Here is a 20,609-nt window from a genome sequence, read left to right as displayed (position 1 = left end):
GTAAACTATTAATTATCAAATAGATTGACAGTAAATGGATAACATTAGCGTTTAAGCATGGAGAAAGCTTTTTAGCAATGCCAGAATATCTTCTGAAAATGTATCAACATAAAATATTATTCACAGTGGTTGTCATTAGAGCATTGTAGCTAAAACTGATTGCCCTCAAATTTTCAAGCTTTTTTTTATCTGATAAAGTAAGCATATGCTTGTTTATGTAAATGCGAAAAGGGTTATTTCATGTAGTTGATATACAAGATTTATATTTATCCGTGTTTAGCGGAGTAGCTCCAATCCGAGCAGCCATTACTTCCTGGGTTATCCAAAATGCACCCTGATCAAAATATGTATTATTTTGTGTCGGGGTGATTGGTAAAGGTTGCATGATATTATAACTATTCATATATTGGACAATCCAGCATAGGAAGCTGTATTATGTTTCACACAGACTAAATTCGAATTCAAATCTACACCTTTCTGTAGCATGCGTATGCTGAGGAATGAAATACTGTACACGCCAAGCAATCAATTTACACTGGTGTCTTTGCTGGATTTCCTATTGCTAGCGTAACTGTGGGTTATTGAGCAGGGAATGTCTGTGAGGGTCACTTCAGCAGCTGAATAGCTCAGAACTTGGGTAAGAGTGTCCCAGTATGTCATGGCCACGGTCAGAGGCCCTTCCAGGAACTGAAGGCTGCTGCATAGGGCAGCTTAGGCCGAACATAGCAGACTATACAGTCTACACGCAAGCTGTCTACCCCCAACCTTGATACTAGTAGTTACAGCGCATACCCGGACTGAGAGCGCCAGTAGGCAGCATAATTGAAGGCAATGAACTTATGCACTAGTGTTCATCTTCCAAAAGAAGAAATAACACTGAGCATTCATGAAAGGGATAAAAAAGAAATCCTTCAAATGCAAGTATAAAAGAGTACATATCGCTTTGCAATGAATGTCTTTATTATTTTCTAATTTTTCACTAATTTCTTACTAATTTAGCTAATATGATTACATTATTTAGATTCACACATACAATGTCTTGTTCAGTAATGACGTAAATATAGCCTATATCTTTCTAATGATATTGATTTTAGGACATCACTGATGTAAAACACCTGAAAATTCTGTCTTGAAAATACTGGCATAGTGTGTTTTGCATATTTTGAAACTGGAGGCTAGGTGGAGCCTCTATCCTTTATCAAGTAACTGGCAGCTTACAGTATGCAAATATCTGATCTGCCTTCACAGTTTTGCCCCCTCTACTCAACAACCCCAAAATATTTTTGCTATTCTTAATCATAAAATTCCCACCAAAAATTATGGGTATTATCTCCCTATTATTAATTATTATTTCCATTTAAATGTTAGTTATGTTTAACCCTTCAGATACCATAGTACACTTCTCATTATATCTGCTTTATGGCATATTAAATCATCTGCAGGAAATATAGTGAGTTAAAATATTTTAGTCAATTATTTGATCATATTAAATATTGAGATACACCACGTTTTCTGTACACACATATATTTATCATAGTCAAACACATTATACATACAAAATTCATGGACTATAAGTGTTAAAATCATGATCATTTGCTTTTTTGGCTATTTTTCAGATTCAGATTAAGAAGAAAGATCACAAGGGATTGCGATCATCAAGAAATGGTAATTTTAAAATGTCATGTTTAATAAAATCCAACCAATAGAATATACATAACATAAAAATAAAATACAAATATTTGCTCTTTAACAGCCCATACAGTGTTTCCATGTAATAATTATTGAATGGGGTTTGCAATTTTTTAAATTATCAGTAGTCTAAGTATCTTTCTTTCTTTTTGTAGTTTGAATTTATATTATATAGTCCTCTGTATGTTATATATCAAACATATCAGAAATATAATCTACAATTGTCTATAAAAATTAATTCTGCACACAATAAATAATAGGACACTTTTATTAGAAAGCAAACCAGTCAAGTGCCTTACTTGGGCTATATGAATAGCTGTAATTAAATGGCTTTTATAAAGGAAATGATTGCCTGGATTGTATTAGCGGACTGTGGTTTACATCTATGTGACTTATATACAAACTAAGTATGAAAAGGGTATTCCTTAAATGACCTAATTCCTTATGCACTGCATAGAACATAAATAGAATTCCTGTATGCATCCTATACCCTGGTAACAAGGTGATTGGCATTAGAACAAAACTGTGATTCTAATAAGTAAAAATTCATCAACTTTTTACTTTAATGTGAGAGATTGTTTATTCCTAAGAAATCCATGCAGGATGTTTCGACTTTACGTCACAGCCATCTGGAGACCTATAAAAAGATTAGAAAACAAGCATGGCAATCATATCCTCATCTACAGGCCATTAATGGGAATTCATTAGAGAGTGATCAGGCAAGTGTAACTGTTTGGATTCAGTATCTTCCAATATGCAGGTTATTTCTAAATTAGCATTCTAACTGTAAAATAAGTTTTCTGTGATCAAGCAAATCAGAAATATCTGAAAACATGTTAACAATTGTTCTTGATAATTTATATTAAATATATGAAAGTAACTTCTGAACTGCAGTTGCTTTAACTTCTCACATTTTAGACAGTAATACAGTCACTGAAAATGCATATGATCAATTGATGTATAAATCTTTGTGATATTCAGAATAAGCAAGTATTTTGGGGCTAAGCCTTATTGGACATCTGTAGATTTCTTAGAATCCTATTTGCTAACTGAAAGGTAGAAAATTTAACTGATAATATGGCTAATGAACACTAAGGTTATAATCTTCATGTTGGCTATTTTTACTTCTGAGAACTCCACTGAATCTACAAAATGTGACCTGTGTATAACAGTTATTTATGTGTATAACAGTTATTGAGATAGTGTGTGATAAGTGAGGTGGTCTTTAGACTAGAACCTAATGTGTTAATGCTATGCTTTATATGCTTTCAAACATCTTAATTTAAATAAAAATAATGCCATATATCATGCCTTGCATTTAATGATAATTCTGTCACATGATTACATGTTTTAAAAGCATTAATTAATGTGGACATATATGTATGTGTAGACATATACATATACACACAAACACTATTTGAATTTTCGTGTCTGTTACTTAAAGAATTCAATGCATCAGCTCACAAGCCTGTTTTTTGTAATAGATGCCTGATCACTGCTGCCTCTAGCCATTGGGGAAAAATCTTTCTATCTGCGAATTCAGAAAAGCTCATTCGAGTTTTACATAATATCGAAGTGATCATGTGCCTTTAGATATATCAAATGTCTAATTCAGTGGTCCCTGTTGTGCCTGTACAGCCTGGGAGATAATGAAGCATAGTAACTACATAGTAGAGTGTTCATACGAATTCTAACTATTTTTGTGCTTGATTTTGAAAAATGTGGGGAAAAAATCACAGGCATGACTAGCTCATACTGTATTATATATCATGCCTGGATACCAAATAACCTTGTTTCCTATGTGATGCTATTTAATTACATATATTTAACAGTACAGTGCTCAGTTCAAAGGTTGAGAATCTCAAAAACACATAAATGGTTTCAGAAGTAGTAGTTTCTGAATGCAACATTTGGCATATTAGTAATATATTCAGGTCATTTCTGAGTGGTAGTATTTTAGTCACTTAATTTTGGGCCTGGTCTTATTATTAAATTATTTTGATTTCCCATTTTCTTGTTGTTTCCAATATGAATCTATGATCAGCTATTCAACTGCTTTATAGAGTTCTCATTTTACACTGGAAACACACACTAATAGACACACACACACATATATAGACGTGTATACACCTCCACATACATACACATGCACACATGTATATGCCTTACCCTGTAAGCAAGCTATAGAATTAATGCAGCATGAGTTGCAATATAATTGTGTACATTGTGAAAGCAATGTTTACCCCGAATAAATCAACCTATGAAAATATAGGCTAATTTACAAAACATATATTTAAATTGACTCTGAAGAAATTTCCTATAAATAAAACTGCCATAAGTAGTATACTGCATTTTGTTTTATTTTACACCTTAGAAGGATAGTACCAGCATGATTTTTAACTTATAATTCATTTATAAGTGGAGAGCATTCAATATTATATATCTATGCTGAATTTTTCAATATGCATCTTGTATAAACTGCAGCATGGATGAGCTGCTGAAGTACATTTTTTTAATCTGAACAGTAAACAGTGTAGATCTCAGTAATAAGATTCTTTGTATCACATATAATTGAGAGACCTTTCAGAGTTTGCACTTTAGGCTTAAAAATGCTATACAGTTATACTGCTACATAATTCAATGTATAACATATTTTTTCACCGGGGGGGAGTTGAGAGATTTAAATGCTAAAACCGTACATAATGCATTTTAACAATTTAGAAATACTTGCATCATCAATTCCTTGAGTGATATAAACATGTGGTTCTTCAATATATGTAGGAGGTTAAAAAAAACCCACAATATATCAGCATTTTTATTAAGGCATTTCCACAAATTATATACAATGTTAGAAAAATATTGCTGCAGTGCTCACCTGTGATGCATTCTAACAGAGAGAGAGAGAGAGAGAGAGAGAGAGTGTATAGATATTATAAAATACACTGGAGCCAGGCTGGAGTCTGCTGCTTGCAGCATTCCGAATCAACATACAGAACAAAAATGCACAATCGCCATGGTGCTAGTACCTGCAAATCACTATAGATACAAAACGTGACTGAGATGTGAAGCCATTAAAACACAACACACCAGAGCAAATTGTCAATGTAATTACACATCGACTCACTGCGTAATACAGATCTGATTCCCAGTCTCAGAAAGCAAGGCCCTGCTTTAAGCAATAGCAAAGTGCATCACATCTCCCTGCACAACCAGGGTCTGCCAGAAGAGAAATGCAGGCAAAGACGTTACCCAGATCTGAAAGGCTTTTATCTGTCCTTAGAGAGAGATTTCTTCCAGTCTTTGGATATTAGAGCGATCTACGCTAGCAACAAGGAAGGTAAAAGGCGGCGGGTTGAATTTTTCCTGCAGTCTGTAGTGCTAGAGGAGATGATGTTGGTTGAGAGAATAGGAATTGTTCCAGTGCTGCTGCTGCTGTTGATGGCGCGGGGCAGATTGCTGATCACTCATGCATATCAATAACCGTGTGTACTTGAGATTTCTCATGACATCATCATTACCTTGGTCTCCCGCGGTCCAGGACCTCTGACCTTGCCGGGCTGGTCCACATTTTGGCACTGAAAGCCCTCCAATGATGGCCCTTTTCTCCTTCTTTCAGACCGGAGGCAGCAGCAAGCCAGCAAGACCGCATCTTCTTCTCTCCAGCTCTAGGAGCCCTGAGAAATCGAGGAGCTTCCCCCCTAAAACACACATACCCACAAGATATTTGCAATCAAGCTGCCACCATTTGGTAAAATGCTCTATACCGTGCATAATCTAAACGGATCAGGAGCTGGATCCTCGAATCATCTTGTCACTTTCTACTGAAATGGGATTTTTTTTCCTCCTTACACTACGCTGGAAATTGCCGATGGCTTTACATCTTCATAGAGGCTAAAGAGTCTTTCGTGAGACTGAAGCAATTTACAATGCAAATAGAGGCCTGTGAAGGGATGGATACTTCTCACTCTTAACAGCTTGATGCACCTCAATAGCTGGTTTTGTTTTCCGATATTAACAGATGAATTGTTGGCTATCGCTGCCGGAAATTACTGGCTGAAAGAAAAAGTTCGGAATAAACTTTGAAGGCAACAGATCTCTTTTGGATGTGTATTAGCTGCACACAAAAAATCAGGTCACAACTGCATAAGAGGATGAATATTTTAAAGCACCCCTAGTACTTCTTGGAGGAAACCACACGTCTGTTTCTCAGAAAGAATCTGGATTCTAGAAAAGAAATAAATCTAAATAAATAAAAATTCTGTGAGGAAGCGAGTTGTTATCTTTGGTTATCTAGCTGTATGAGTGTGTTGGTCTTCATAAAGCTAGATAACCGAAAGTAAAAACTCCTTCATGATCATCGTGAAGTCTGTGGAAATGAAAGACTACATCAAGAGACAGTAAAAACCGAGAAAGGTCAGGAATGCTTATTGAATCTAACGTTTTTACAGCTAAAGGTGAGAGTGGAGGAAATTAGATGACATATATAGTCCAAAATATTAAGTTGTTAGATGCCATAGCATGGGTAGTTATATGCTACAAAGAGGAAATGGTAAACAATGCATGTGCAACTTTTGCTCTTAAATAAAACAAGTTAATATTTGAAGGGCTGAAGTAATTTTTCGAAAGACATTTAGAAATGCCGAGTATCATTTTGCAAAATGATTCAATGCAATTAAAAGGACTTAGACGAAAAAATAAAGATCTTAGTGCTGCTGATGACAATAATATGGTGTGGACTAAATTGGGGAAATCTGCCTGAGAGGATCTTAAACAAAGCAGTTGGGGTTATATTTCAAATGATCTGAAATCAGACTTTCAAAAAAGTTTACACTGGAGTGTAGGCAAGCTTAATAATTTATAGCTGCTGAGAACTCGGTGGAGCTGCACAAAGATGAAAAAAGTGATGGCTGATTTTTATTCTTCTATTCAAAATGCAAGCACAGATGCTTCTCTGTTCCAAGAGGGTTTCCTTGAGGAAGCTACTGAAGCAGAAAGACATGATGGAGACGAGATCGCCTCCCCCCTTGTCAAAGTGTTAAAAAATGTTCTGTGTCTTACTCTGCGTCTAGCATTGGAAATGAAAGTGACATTTACTCCAAAACCCACGTGTGCGCCTCCTCTCTTTTTGTTTAAGGATGATCAGATCTATCCAGGAAACTGCTCTGGCATCCCAAACTGAAATAATTAGGACGTATATAGACCTGACAAAAATGGAAAGGGGGTGGGGAATCTGAGGGTCTGTCTTGCCTAATTGATTCCGTTAAACGGAATGCAGGAGATGTGAACGGCTGGACGCTCCCATTCCCACGCTCGGGGGCAAGTGGCAATGCCATGCCCCGGCAGCCTATGACAGACAGCCCTGTTGGGGGTGGGGGTATGAAAAAAGCATCAAGTGCACCACACCATACTCATCTCCATTGCTTAAGAAAGTAGAGGCATTTCCCACCCACAGCCATCTGCAGGCTCCCAAGTGGGAACACCAACTGTTCTGGAGCTGCATACTGTCTGTTTCTGCTAATTCTATAACCACTCTTTAAGCTTCTTATAATCAAGTTTAGCCTTTCTTCTTCTGTGGTTGAAGTTTCACAGAATATTTAGAAAAGAAAAGTAGAGAAACATACGAAGCAATTCTAAGAAGTTAAGTTTTTTTACAGTGTTCCTGTCTTCCTCAGTGACAAATTCTCAGGCATAATGTTTTGGCTTTATAACTGCCCAACATTTTTAATAAATGCCTATTTATATTATATTTGTCATTATAATTTCCGCAGTTTGGGTGTCTTTTAAAAGCGCAGTTGAACAGGATTGATTCTGAAGGGTAGCGCTTTTCCTTTGACTTGCCCTAACTATGTTTCCAGTGGCACAATACTTTATAATACTAGACTGGAAATAGACCCTCTCAAAAGTAGATGAATATAAGACAAAAGAAAACAGTTCTCAGCCTTCTTCATAAACGGAAGGACCAACCTTCTACAGACTGAGAATTTTTTACAAATTAGAAGGAACAAGTAAAATATATTTGTATATACAATGTATATATATTTGCCTTGTTCTATCTGGTCACATCACACGTACAGAGGGGAAAGGAGTGGAGAAATAGTAAAGAGTTATCTAGAAATAGCATACATGAGCTTACATATTGCGTTTATGGCTATTTCTATTTAAAATAGAAGATTTGCCTCAAAGGTCATAAAATATTATCGATAGTTGTAAAATAGATGTCATTTGATGTCTAAGGAGCTTAGTAGTGTCTTTTAACTTAGTTCCAGCTAGAACTCCAGGCAGACTTTATTTACATAAATTCCCACTTTGGCTGCTGCGCACGTGCCGGAGTTTTACTACTGTAGTGACCGTTGAGAAGACCCTTGTTTATTTACCCTAGAAGCGCTGTTTGTGAGAACAACCTTTCATTGTTAAGTGCCTGTATGCCTTTCATTTACTGCATGTCCAGGGGTGCTATTTACCTAGAGCCATTGTCTAGTACAATTAACATTTACATTACAAAGTGTGTGGGTTTTTTTTTCCTCAAAGAGATTCAATTAAGGCAATAAGATGTTTTCTGAGGAAAACCATTGTTTACTGAAAGCATTCAATTGAGTCAAATTACTTAAGCTTTTGCTTACTTCTTGGTCCTTTATGTAAATTTGTTAAGGAAAATATCTAAGGAAAATGATCAGTTTTATAATGATGTGTTCGCCATTGTCATATCAAAACTGTTTTGTACCATGTAAATGTTACATGACGATCAATCAATAAAATACGTGTCGATGTTATATTATATTATTTTTATTATTGCTCTTCCACTGCTCCGCTGCAACGTGCCAGATTTTTCTTTGACATTTCACATTAAACTTCTGATTCGGGGGAAAGAAATTATATTAAAATTTTGTAGAATGAGCACCAAGTTTATGTTTCCAGAAATTCAACTCGTAAACACTGTTTTACAAAATGATCTCTCAATAAGATGAGATTTCTTCAAAACCTAAAATATTCAAATAATATACAGTTTTAAGTAAAAAAAAAACCCTGTAAATATAAGTTGAGTAGGCTTTTGAAGGCTAATTTTAACATTGGCATAGCCCAGATCAAGTTTATTTAGCATACCACTGCATTGTAAAACAGTTGGCGTGAAGTTGCAGGTTGCGTGAGGATGCATGTTAACTAGTAGGAACCCAGGCTTATTCTTTGTGAAAAGGGAGTAGCAGATTGCTGTGCAAGGCCAATGTTAAAAAGGCAGCTGAATTTAACACCATCTGGAAGAAAAGATCCCTTCACGACTTTCTCACACCGTCAGACAAAACTAGTGTCTCTTGTTCTGAGCCCTTGTCTGTGCAACCATACAATACTGAGTCATTATACTTTTGCGGAGAGAAAATTTGAGAACACAATATGGGTAACCAGTGAATGACCAAGTTTCATTGTGCCCGCTTAAGTCGATTGAAATCTACGTCTAGAGCCATGAATGGTAGTATTGTTTTCCTCACCGGGGCTGTACTAAATGTCAGCACAGTGTAAAGAAAAACTTGAAGTCTGCAAATAACTTACCAGATCTCAATTATAATATTTTCCCACACTAGAACTAATATCATTGCTAGGGTCTACAATGCACAAAATACAAAAAGAAATGAAAAAATGAGTTCATTTACAAGTTATTTTGAGCACAACTTTTTTTATTTTCTGATTGGAACTTTAATTCGGCATGTAGAACTGAATAATCCTTTCCTGGGAAGTCTGAGTTACAAAACTGCTTCTTATGTAATTGAGAAAATAAACTATGTAAATAACTTGTATCCTGCAACTGTTGCAGCAGTCTCGCAGGGGGCCGTTAAAACGTTAATAGGTGTACTCTGTATCACCCGGATCGCTTCTTCTGAGTTGAGTCTAGAGAAAGATTTCTCATTGAATATTTTAGAAATAAGGCTGAAGTTAATAAACACAATGGTGGGAAATATATTTCTGCAGATGTTGCAGAAATGCATCAGTACTTCCCAACTGAGATGCAGGAACCGTAAGAAATGCTTCCAATTCTCTTACTTTTGATTATTTTTTTCACTTGATAATAAGTTCTATTATAAGTGCTAATCAATTTAGTCTTGCATTTAGCATTCGCATATGTCAATTGGCAGCATACACAATGCAGACTGAGACAAGGAAATAGTTCAAAAAGATTACAAGGAGTTAGTTATATATGTTTTATTAGAATGTCTAGGTTTAAAATCGAATTGACTGCAATTTTGTAGTGTGTCACAAAATGCCATAGAATTCTTAACATGAAACTGGAAAACAGTGAATAACTGTACTTTTGCTGAATAATACGTTTGTGCCAGCCCATTACCTAGTATAAGCAGGAACATTAATTGCAGCATTTGACATTCTGAATCCTACTGTGTAATAATGAAAGAGAGACTAGCCAAAATGACTTGTAAAAAGTTAATGTTGGAAGTTACATTTTCTTAACCAATAGTGGTAACTTCTCTTGTAAGAACTTTTAAATTAAGAAAAATAGTAGCAATTATTAGCAAGAGCATTATACAAGAGCATAATGATATAGGTATGAAATCAAATTCCATTTATAGTAGGTAGACAGAAGAGTCAAAACTTTTAAAACACTGTGCAAATCGTGATGCTAATGGAACTGTTTGGTTGGCAGTAATAAAAAGATAATATTGTACAAAAAATGGCAAACAGATTATATTTTCCACTACAGAAAGTGTATGAATGGACATAGTCCTAACTGTCTATACCCCCTAGTAAAGTTACCTTTGATATTTATTAAAATGAGAAAAATTCATTATTTGTATTTTAACCAAACATATCACTAAATCTGTTTTAATTTCACTATGCAGTTAAACAGTGTGTGTTCTCTGTTAGTTGTTGTGGGATTTATTGTTTGGATTAAAATGTTTGTTTCTCATTTCCTTTGACTGGCCAGAAATGGGGGAGGGGCAGAACAGTCCTACAGAAACACTATAGGAGAACTTCATTCATTTATAAAAACACACACTACTTTCATAGATAACACAACAAAAACACTTTTTTTATTATACCTTAGAAGAAAGGAAACATGAATATTTGACAATTATAATTTCCTAGGAAATATATAAGATTATCACACTGGGCCTATTTCGTTGGTGGTATAGAAGCTCTTTGACTTTGCACTTGTAATTTAGCAACAACTAACGTTTTTCCCCTTGAACTCTAGTACTTATTTTCTTTTACTGTTAACTGAAATATGCCAGTAACATGTTATATCTGGATTGAACCAGGGGTGAAATTTAACAGCAAGGGCCAGATATTGCTTCCAGTGTAGTTTTGCCATTGATTTGTCTGGGGGCAGGATCAGGCCTCAGATCAGGGAAGTCCAACTGAAATATTTGGGACCCACTACTGCTCTCATTGAAATCAATAGGAAAATTCTCCCTGGCAAGACCAGGCCATTAATGAATCAAATCCTTGGGCCCGGTCTTGCCTCTACTGAATTCTATGGTTTTTGGTTTTGTTTTTTTTTTCATTTACTTAAGCAAAAATAGGATCAGGCTGTAAAAGTAACTGTTGGACTTAACTGATTTGGATGCCCGTCCTGTATTATACTGACAAAGTTAACTGGAGAAATCTTTTGTAATCTATCTCTAGTTTGCTAGACTGAGTATAAAGTGTGTTTTTTTGTCTTATTTTTCTAATGTATTGTCTTTAGCAGATAAACATTTGAGAGAGAGGAAACATATTTAGGAAACAATAGGCATATTGATTTGGGGGGGAAATGAGAATATTGGATTTTATTTTCTTTTTAAAAGGTTGGTTGTCCCATAGCATGGCAAGGAAATGAACTGACCACTGTTGCTATTATTGTCAGCACACACTTCATGCTAGCTTTGCACTGGCACTGTGCAATGTGAGCTGAGTGCACTTCTTTATGTAAGATGCTGAACGTCATATAAAACTGAAGGATGGATAGACAAATGCGGCTAGCTGGCCTGTAGCAGTACAGTGGCTACGACCTATGCTCGGCAAAGCAAAGGAAAAAGGCGAGGTGCTTCAAGTATGTAAACAAGTTTACTCAGAAAACTTAACCACGAGGAAATGCTAAAAAATACTGTTTTGTTCAGAACCCTACAGCCTGTCTGTCAAAAGGTGAAGGTATTGTTTCCTCCTAAAGCTGAGCAGGTGCAGGAGGTGCGCATGACTCAGAATGCAGGTCGCACTCACCCTCCCACAGAAGCTGTCGCTCCTGCTGAGAGGGCTGGAGTAGCAGCAGCAGCGAGCCGGTAGCTGGGCGGTACCACGTTACTGTGTGACAGGCACTAGTCTGAGCACCTCCTGGAGGAGCGATCCTCTGCCTCCCTGGCTAGAGCGCTGATTGGTGTTTCCCGGGAGACAGGATGGCTGATCTCCTGGACTCGATTTGTTTTCTCCTCCCTTCAGCGCAGACTTTGCCCTACAAGGGCAGCCCAGTGGTTTCCCAGTCCTCTGCCCCGTCAGGTTAGTCACATTAAAGATCGCTCCCTAATCTCCCACTGTCCGGGGGTTGCTGAGTTTCTTTCCACCACGGTAATAGTTCATCACATAGGTTTTTTTGGTTTGCAGGTCTACGTAGTCTGCATTATTAATGACAACTATTAATTGTTGTTAGTGATCATTATTAATTATTTTCTAAGAGGCATTAACTTGTGTCTGCCAGTCTCATAAAAACTTTATCAAAGGCCCCTCCTCCTACCAGATATCATATCGCCAAGTAATTGAGTTATTATTACTATTGATTTGTCATCATGTCAGTGTTTCTATTTGCATATGGAAATCTCCTTCTGTGGATGAAGTGACAAGAACAAGGCATTTCCCTTCTGGCTGCGCCTGCTCCTTATCCAAAAGACAAAGTCTAACCCCGTTCTTTTGGAACGATTAGGCTAGTCGTGACTTTCTCTATCACTCCACCTGTGATAATCCCACTGCAAAACTTCAATTAACTCGACAAACAGTCTGCAGATAAACGATTGACAGTCTGTAATGGCTATGATTCACGTTTACTGTGTTCAGTTATGTGAAACTTTGCAGACAGTTGTGTGTTACTGCTCTAAACTGAAAACATTACATTGGGGTTCAGCGACGCTTCTCACAGATTTTCTCTCTCCTCCCCCTTTCCACTGGTCCGAGCTCATCTGTCCCTGGCATGGGATTTGGTGGAAAGATCGAACTCCCTGGTTGGTAGATGCAGTATAACTTGTCCAGAGATTGCTATTCTCTCTCCCCGCCCCCCCACCAGATCTGGGTCTTAAGTACTTACCAAAGCCAGTTAATAACATCATGCATGGACATTTAAACTTGTTGTAAGTTCCAGAGAGGATTAGAGAGAAATCACGCTGTGCGCAGCTAATGATACCATCTTAACTCTTTAACTGGGAGCTAAATCCACCTCAGTATGGCAAACAGGCTGACTTCCTCCTTGACTGCGTGGGCCGAGGAGGAAGAGGAGAAAAAACCAAAGAAGGCACCATGATACCTGTCCAGAGAGAGACAGGGAAAGGGATACTAAGTTGTTCTCAGTTCCAGATATTTAATACTCCTGTTAAATTTGCCAGTATAAATATTGCAATAATATTCAGATTAATGTTGCTTTCTTAGAATACACCCTTAACGACTAATGTTGACTATTAAGCGGGAAGGCGAAGCTGTTTCTTGTTTCACAGGTAAATACAGCAGCAGATGGGATGTATCACAGAATGCTGATTTAATGGGGTTTCGCAATAGATTGACTAGGAAGGCTAATTTTTCTGCATACTAGATTGTTTTGGTTTAATTAACTGTGCGCAGGATTTGATACAATGGAAATGCTGTTTTTGTTTTTTTTTTTTGAATCGTTAACAGTAACCGTTTCTGTCATTGGGTTTGCGCTGTAAGGGTAGGCCCAGTTATACAGGGTGTTATGAACTTGCATTCCTTGCATGCAAAAATAGACATGCTTGGTATCATACAGGGGGAAAAAGTAGTATTTTTAAAACGATGTATTGGTAGCTACGTGTTTGTAATATTAACTATTTTTCTACTGGTTACTGGTATTCTCTGAATTCGTTTGAAGTGTTGTAGTCGTGTTGGTTCAATATATACCTACGTGGATTCTCTGAATTTTTAAGACAGAGTTGCATTTGAGCATAAGACCTAGATTCGAGATATCCGTGAAATAATTTATAGTGAGACGCTTTGGAAGTGATGTATACACAGGCGCGCCCAGGCAAACACACATTAGGAACACAGAACACAAATATGAACACACTAATTATACATTACACGCATGCACAGGAAGTCCACGGCTAAAACTCGGTTGTTCTTTCAGGTCTTGACTATTTTTAGTGTGTGTGTGTGGAGTTGAGAATGTGTCTTTCAATCCTTTGTAGTTCCACTAAAATCTGAGGCACGTGCCATTGGAAAGCAAATGAACATCATAAACTAAATTTTTTATTAGTTTATTTTACATACAGATTATGCATACATATATTTTAAAGCGTGATATGGTACGAATAGATGCCCTTTTCTATTTGTTTCCTATTTTGGAAATGATTAGCAAATTATGGCCCCGATGATCCTGCAAAACTTTCCGCATCGAGTAAAGTTGCCTTAATGACAGACAGCAGCAGCAGCTAAAGAAATTGCTCAAAGATAAAAGATTTAGGGAACCTCTGCCTCTCATTTATATATAATTTTTGGGAAAGTAGGAAACAGGACGAAAAGTTACAACTAAGAGACAGTGGAAAACGCACAGTAATTTACTCTCGCTAGATCCTAGGAAGAAGCCTTGGGTGTTTCCCCATATGTCTACTAGAAAAACAAACGTGCCACGTTTTTGGTCACTGAAGTCAATGAGAGCTTTCCCAGTTGACTTGAATAGGACCAGGATTTGGACTTGTATAAGAGGAAGATGATAAGGATCATCATACTGTTAAAAGAAACTGTGTGCACATGAAAGGGGGGATTTAATTAAATTTGGGGGAAAAAACTTTTTATTTTAAAATAAGATACATTTACTCTGTTAATGTCAGTTTACTGAAAGGACTGTTAAAATAAAATACACTTCACTCCTATTATAATATATACTATCTTTGGGAAACAAGAATTTGGGGTGTTATAAAATAATATTATTATCATTAGAGTAACAGTAATAGTTAATGTAATTGGAATCTAAGACACAATAATCTTATATGATAGAGCCAGAGCCAGTTAGACCTACATCAGAAAGCCAGTATAGTGAGGGTGGAATGTACATGTCTAATTTTTCCTTCACCTGTATAGCTCAGGAACCATTGGGGCTATATCAGAAAATGTAAAATTAACATTAGTTTGAACAAACTATAATTATTGTTCTTAGTCACCTTCTATTGCAGATGGCAGCTTCTATTGTACCACCTAAGATACATACTTGCATAGGGAGAGTATTGCCTTGTATTAGGATTGAAATTTAACTAGTACTAATTCTTGACAAATTTTTCAAAAAGAAATGTGTGCTTCAATCCAGCACTTTTATAATCTTCTTCTTTATGACTTTATAAGCATTTGATGGAGCCATACATTATATAGATTTTGCTTTGTTGATTACTAGAGATTTTATGAGGTACCAATATTTTACCAGTAATCATAAATATATTGCTAGAAAATATGAATATGAATATTATATCTTCATATAATTACACATAATGGAAAAGTGGCAATAAATATGTTGCTTTACATATTAAATCTTAGATTAATGCATGAGTACCATGTAGAAGGAAAAGATGCATTTTATTTCATAAACATATAAATGAACCAAATTGAAAACATCAGTTATTGGGTGGTTTAGGCATAAAGTGTATTTTCACCTTGAAAGACCCATACTCAGTACATGTTTGAAGGTGTTAAGTGAAATGAGTTTACAAAACCTTAGTGAACTGGGCAGAACACTACAAATGTTGCAATCTTTTTTGATAAATTTACCTCTACATTTACTTTAGCTACTTAGGAAAGATACATAGTATGACTGGTAACACAGAGTCAGTCACCTCATTGCCAAATTATATGCACTGGTTAGAAGACAGGACTTCAATTTCTCTCATGTACTGTCCTTTAATCTTCATGATCAATAGGATCATTTAAAACAAACAAACAAAACCAAGTAAATATTTAGAGATTATTACTCTAATAAAACAAATGTTTCCACTGGTTGTTGGAAAAGTGAGGCTTAGAGATTTTATAACTGATTATATTTAACTTTAGTTCTATTCTAGCAGAAATAATATTTTATTCGATTTGGGGATTTCCAATCCTATTTTGTACTTAAAAGTTACATTTTGCATAGAATATAACTTAAAAGGAGAAAACAATATTTATAATTTCATCATTTAAAAGTGATTCATCATATTTAACAAAGTTAGATATAACCTTGCACATGACTACATTATTAAATTAATCTAATGCTCAGACTTATTACCACATTCACAAGTGTCTTTCTGATATCTCTCCAGTCCACGGGATTTTGAAGTGTGATTATGTAAATTTTTTTACTGATAAATAAATTATTATAATTGTAGTTGAAATACTACTGAAATTCTTAAGACCATTGCATCTAAATAATATATTATACATTACTTAATTATTTATCAAGACTAATTCAAAATAACTGTAGGGCAAAGCATACATTTATTTTTAAATAACCCTTTTTGCACCAGGTACAAAAATGTTCCAGACTGGGGGAGAGGGCTGAGGAAGAATTGAGAAAAATAAGTTTCTCTCATTAAACGGAAGACTTTTGTTTGGCCTAATAATATTGTCACAGTGATGCCATTCTTACAGTGACCATAATACCAGTCTGGTCATTAGAATGTAAATTTTGATAAAGAGATGTGATTTCTGTTATCATTAATACTAGAAAAGCATGATTAATATGGGGCATAAGAAGAGACTCCATAATCAGTAACAAAACAGTATCTGTTTTAACAGTCGCATAGTATAGTGGGGAACTGTCAGGATTTGAGTGTAGGTAGATTTAGTCATAAAGACTAAATCTGTTACAAAGCAAGCATTTCAAAATTAAAATGATGGGTTTTCTATATTTAAAACTGACATTCTGTACTAAATGTGAAAAGTCACAGTGAATAGACTAGTGACTATTGACAGCAGTAGACTGCTTTCAGAAAGCCCATTTCACTCCACCTTTCAAGGAAGCTCATGTTTAGTCTTGTGCAAATTCTAATTCTAGATTCTATTCTAATCATCATGTAGAAATCATCATAGGTATCATAAGTGTCTAGTTTATACACAATAGTCTTTTTTCTTTTTCAGGCCACACCTTTATCTAGCTGCTAATGAAATACAGGAGATTGATTGCAGAAAACCTGCAAGGGCATATTTACTGTACCATATATAGTAAGCCCCATTTGGTGCATTAGCATTTAGCCATTTTATGCAAATTTAGTGAGAAAATAACTCATGTATATGATTTAATATGCATCAGCGATAACTCGTAACATCCTTATAAGAAGAAAGGAATTAAAAATTCATTAGAAAACTAGACTAATGTTGCTACATGGTTATAACATTATTAAAGCATATTTCAGTGTTTTGCTTACACTAGTATTCTCATCATGGTGCCACCATTTCATGACAAAGACCATAGAGGAGAAAACATTCAACTTAAAATGTCTGCTGGCACACATCGCTGGATTTGTGTGTCACTAAACAATGAACGAGCATAGCCTTGAATACCAACTATTTAATTAGCACTTTTGCCAGCCATGCATAGAAAATAACTCATTTACATGCGTCATGCTTAGCGATTATTCCCATAAAAAGTTACCGATTTTTTGTTTAATGTATGTAGCATTCTACTACACCACCATAGGAAAATCAAAACATATGTTATTATTTAAAAACCCCCTGAAATTCAGAGATTTAATTAAAACTTGTAAAGTCTTGATATTTCTCTTGGAGATATATTTTAATTATTTAATTTAACCTTAAGTGTGCCACAAAAGGATAGATACAACTAATAATTAAGAACATCAAAGAGCAACAGAAACCCTCTAATGGCCCCCTGTTTAATTAAAGGCTATTATTACAAACCTCTTGAACATACAGTTACATCTAATGACAAGTGGTGACTTGTAAACGCTGCATTTCGAAGATACAAATATCTTATTCTAAACACTATTGATAGATGATGCTACAACATGTATATTCACCCACTGAAATATTTTATTTTTAACATCAATGCAACACTTTAAAGAAATTAAATATTTCCATCACTTTGAATGTATGAGATTTTGAGGCATTTTGCTTAGAATCGTTCATTAGTTTTATTCACATCTCTGATTCAATCTGAAACAAACAGAAGGTGAGGAAAAAAAGTCATAGTTAATGTAAATAAAAGTCAGCCATATGAGCACATTTTTTCTAATAACATAGCATATATATATGCATACACATACTGCACCTGTGATACATAATATAAATAATATATGTTTAACTTAATATTTATTTTAAAATATTATAGCATATTGGCCTAACAAAAATGTAAATTAAAATAGTAAGCAATTGTTTTAGCAAACAGAACTAATAAACAACTTGAATATCTACAGGAATGAAGGGCGAAAGAAACTGCCAAATGAAAGGGCATTACAAAGCCATTATTTATATAGAGAGCCCAATCCTGCAACCTTCAGTTACTTAAGTAATCATTATTTATGTAAATTACTCCACTGACTTAAATGGGACAGCTCATGTAAATCAATACTAAAGAAAGTACGGTGTCTAGATTGGGCCTATAGTACGTCAAGTGAAAATAGTTTATTAATGCAAGCAAGGCTACATAATGTGAGTTTTAAAATTGAGTAAGGTAGCCATTTTTATCTGTGTTGTATATGTTTTCATCTACATGGTTTTGCTATCTCAAATGAAACCCAATCCTGTAGTTAAACAGTCATTAACTAAATGAAATGTTAAAGGTAGGGATGATATTTAAAAGCGCATCGGCAATATGTAGATTCTAACTTACAATTAAATAAAGCAGTATCTAATTTTAACATTATACCAGTCTGTAAGTGAGCAACTGCCGTTTTCAAAAACATCTATGAAATCAAATATTTATATAATAGATAAGTGGGAAATGTTACATTTATTTTATAGCCTACTATTTTGAATATATGTTATCTTTTTTCTTAATCTCTGCAAAGGACAAAAGAGAGAATTTTTAAAGAGTGATGTGATGAATTATTTATTCCAGTGAAAGTTTTATAACATGTAAGTGTACAAAGTAAGATCCTTTAGCACTTCAGATAACTAAACTATAATAGAGTAACAGTCAGTGGCTTTTGGGATATCTAGTTCTTATGACTACTGAATTTATAAATATGCAACTCCACTTATGTTGGTATAATTTACTATATTTACATCTTTACAATAATATGGAAGAGGGCACATGAAACAGAACATGAGTTACTAAATTTGGAGGCACTGTAAATTCCAGTGAGGCGATAGACATAATAAAAACTAACCAGGAAGGGTTAGATGTATGGTCAAGAAATAACAAAATGGGATTCAACTTGGAAAAATACAAGCTAATACAGACCTGGGAGAAAATAATCTGAAACACAGATGTTCAATGGGAGGGAGAAAGTTTGAAAGCAATAATGCTGGAAGAGATGCTCGGGTTAAAGTGGGTAGCAAATTGGATATAAGGTTATGTCGTATGGCAGCAAAACACAGAAACACCCCATACTTCCCCACTATGAAATGCAATTTTATGCAGCATAGATAAAGGCATATTTTGAACCTGGGAATTAATAAATTCCATATGGCATTGAGACTGCATCTAGAATACTGCATATAGGGCAACTTCAGGACAAATCTGAACCCGAAGTATCAATCAAATTGAGGGAATTCAGAAGAAAACCAAACCAAAAAACATAACATTAAGGGGCTGCTGGCACTGATTCATGATGAAATATTGAAAGAACTAAGTTGGCTAACTGATGAATAAAAATAGAGGGGAAAATGCCAAATCTCCAAGCCCTGGCAGAGTGTCAATTATGTCCTTGATTGTTCTTTTGACATCAATTGAAGCCTGTTGGATGCATTTGAAAACAGAATTTGGTCTTCAAGAGGGGAAAGGAATTATGGTGTAAGAGGATATAACTAGGATTAATATACTAGGAGAAACTGAACATAGGAAATTTAGGCAGAATATCTGGACAGGACTATTTGCTTTTGGAATAGCCTCTTAAAGGAAATAGTGGTGGATCCTTTGCTCGAGTCATTGAAACCTAAAGTGGAGAAAGCTCCAGAGAATACACTGTAGGGTACAGTCCTGCAGAGAAAAGGAATTGACTAGATCACCTAATAGATCTTTTCTATTTCTCATTTTTATTATTCTCTGTTAATTTGATTCCAAGTGATTCTATTGCCTACAGTTAAATCCTCCAATGAAATCTTGCTTTTTAAAGATAACTCTTAATAGTTCATTTACACAGAGATTTGGAGAAACTCCAATGATAGAAGCCTATTGTGATAGTATTTGCTGCCCAGGTGCCATCATGGGAGAAATGGGAATACAAAGATTGGCCTGAAATATAAATTTAAAAATCAGAAATGAAAATGGCTGGTTTAAGATGCACAGCCTTATGCTGAAGATCCCAAAGGTGTAATTATGTTAGACATAGGCACATTATTCCCATTGATTTGACATAGATAGATATGTACTCTTTTTGCCATTTTCACCATTTCCTATAAAACAGATCCTCAGAATTATTCTTTTATGTGAACAAGTGCATTACAAATACAATGTAAGAAAGATATATATTTATAAATGAAAAGAATTTAAATATACACTTTTCTAGTCAGAGTGTCCTGAGAATTCATATTGCTCATTTGGGGCCAGCTTATGCTCTCACTGAAGTCAAGGGAAAAAC

General features: G+C 35.3%; 1 long non-coding RNA gene across 6 annotated transcripts in view; it reads left to right on the top strand.

Moving 5' to 3' along the window:
- LOC116827397 (uncharacterized) overlaps window positions 1–20,609 on the top strand; it is a 164,917-nt gene that overhangs the window by 18,257 nt on the left and 126,051 nt on the right. For 5 of the 6 annotated variants that reach the window (XR_012656096.1, XR_012656097.1, XR_012656099.1 and 2 more), the window contains exon 2: window positions 1,623–1,665. The exons of the other annotated variant lie outside the window; for it this stretch is intronic. This is a non-coding gene — a long non-coding RNA (uncharacterized LOC116827397). The remainder of the gene's footprint in view (window positions 1–1,622; window positions 1,666–20,609) is intronic. 6 annotated transcript variants of the gene reach the window in all.

Source organism: Chelonoidis abingdonii, chromosome 6, assembly GCF_003597395.2.
Source record: "Chelonoidis abingdonii isolate Lonesome George chromosome 6, CheloAbing_2.0, whole genome shotgun sequence".
In the NCBI taxonomy this organism is placed as follows: Eukaryota; Metazoa; Chordata; order Testudines; family Testudinidae; genus Chelonoidis; species Chelonoidis abingdonii.
Note: the sequence above shows the minus strand (reverse complement) of the source record. Positions and strands in the feature narration are given on the sequence as shown.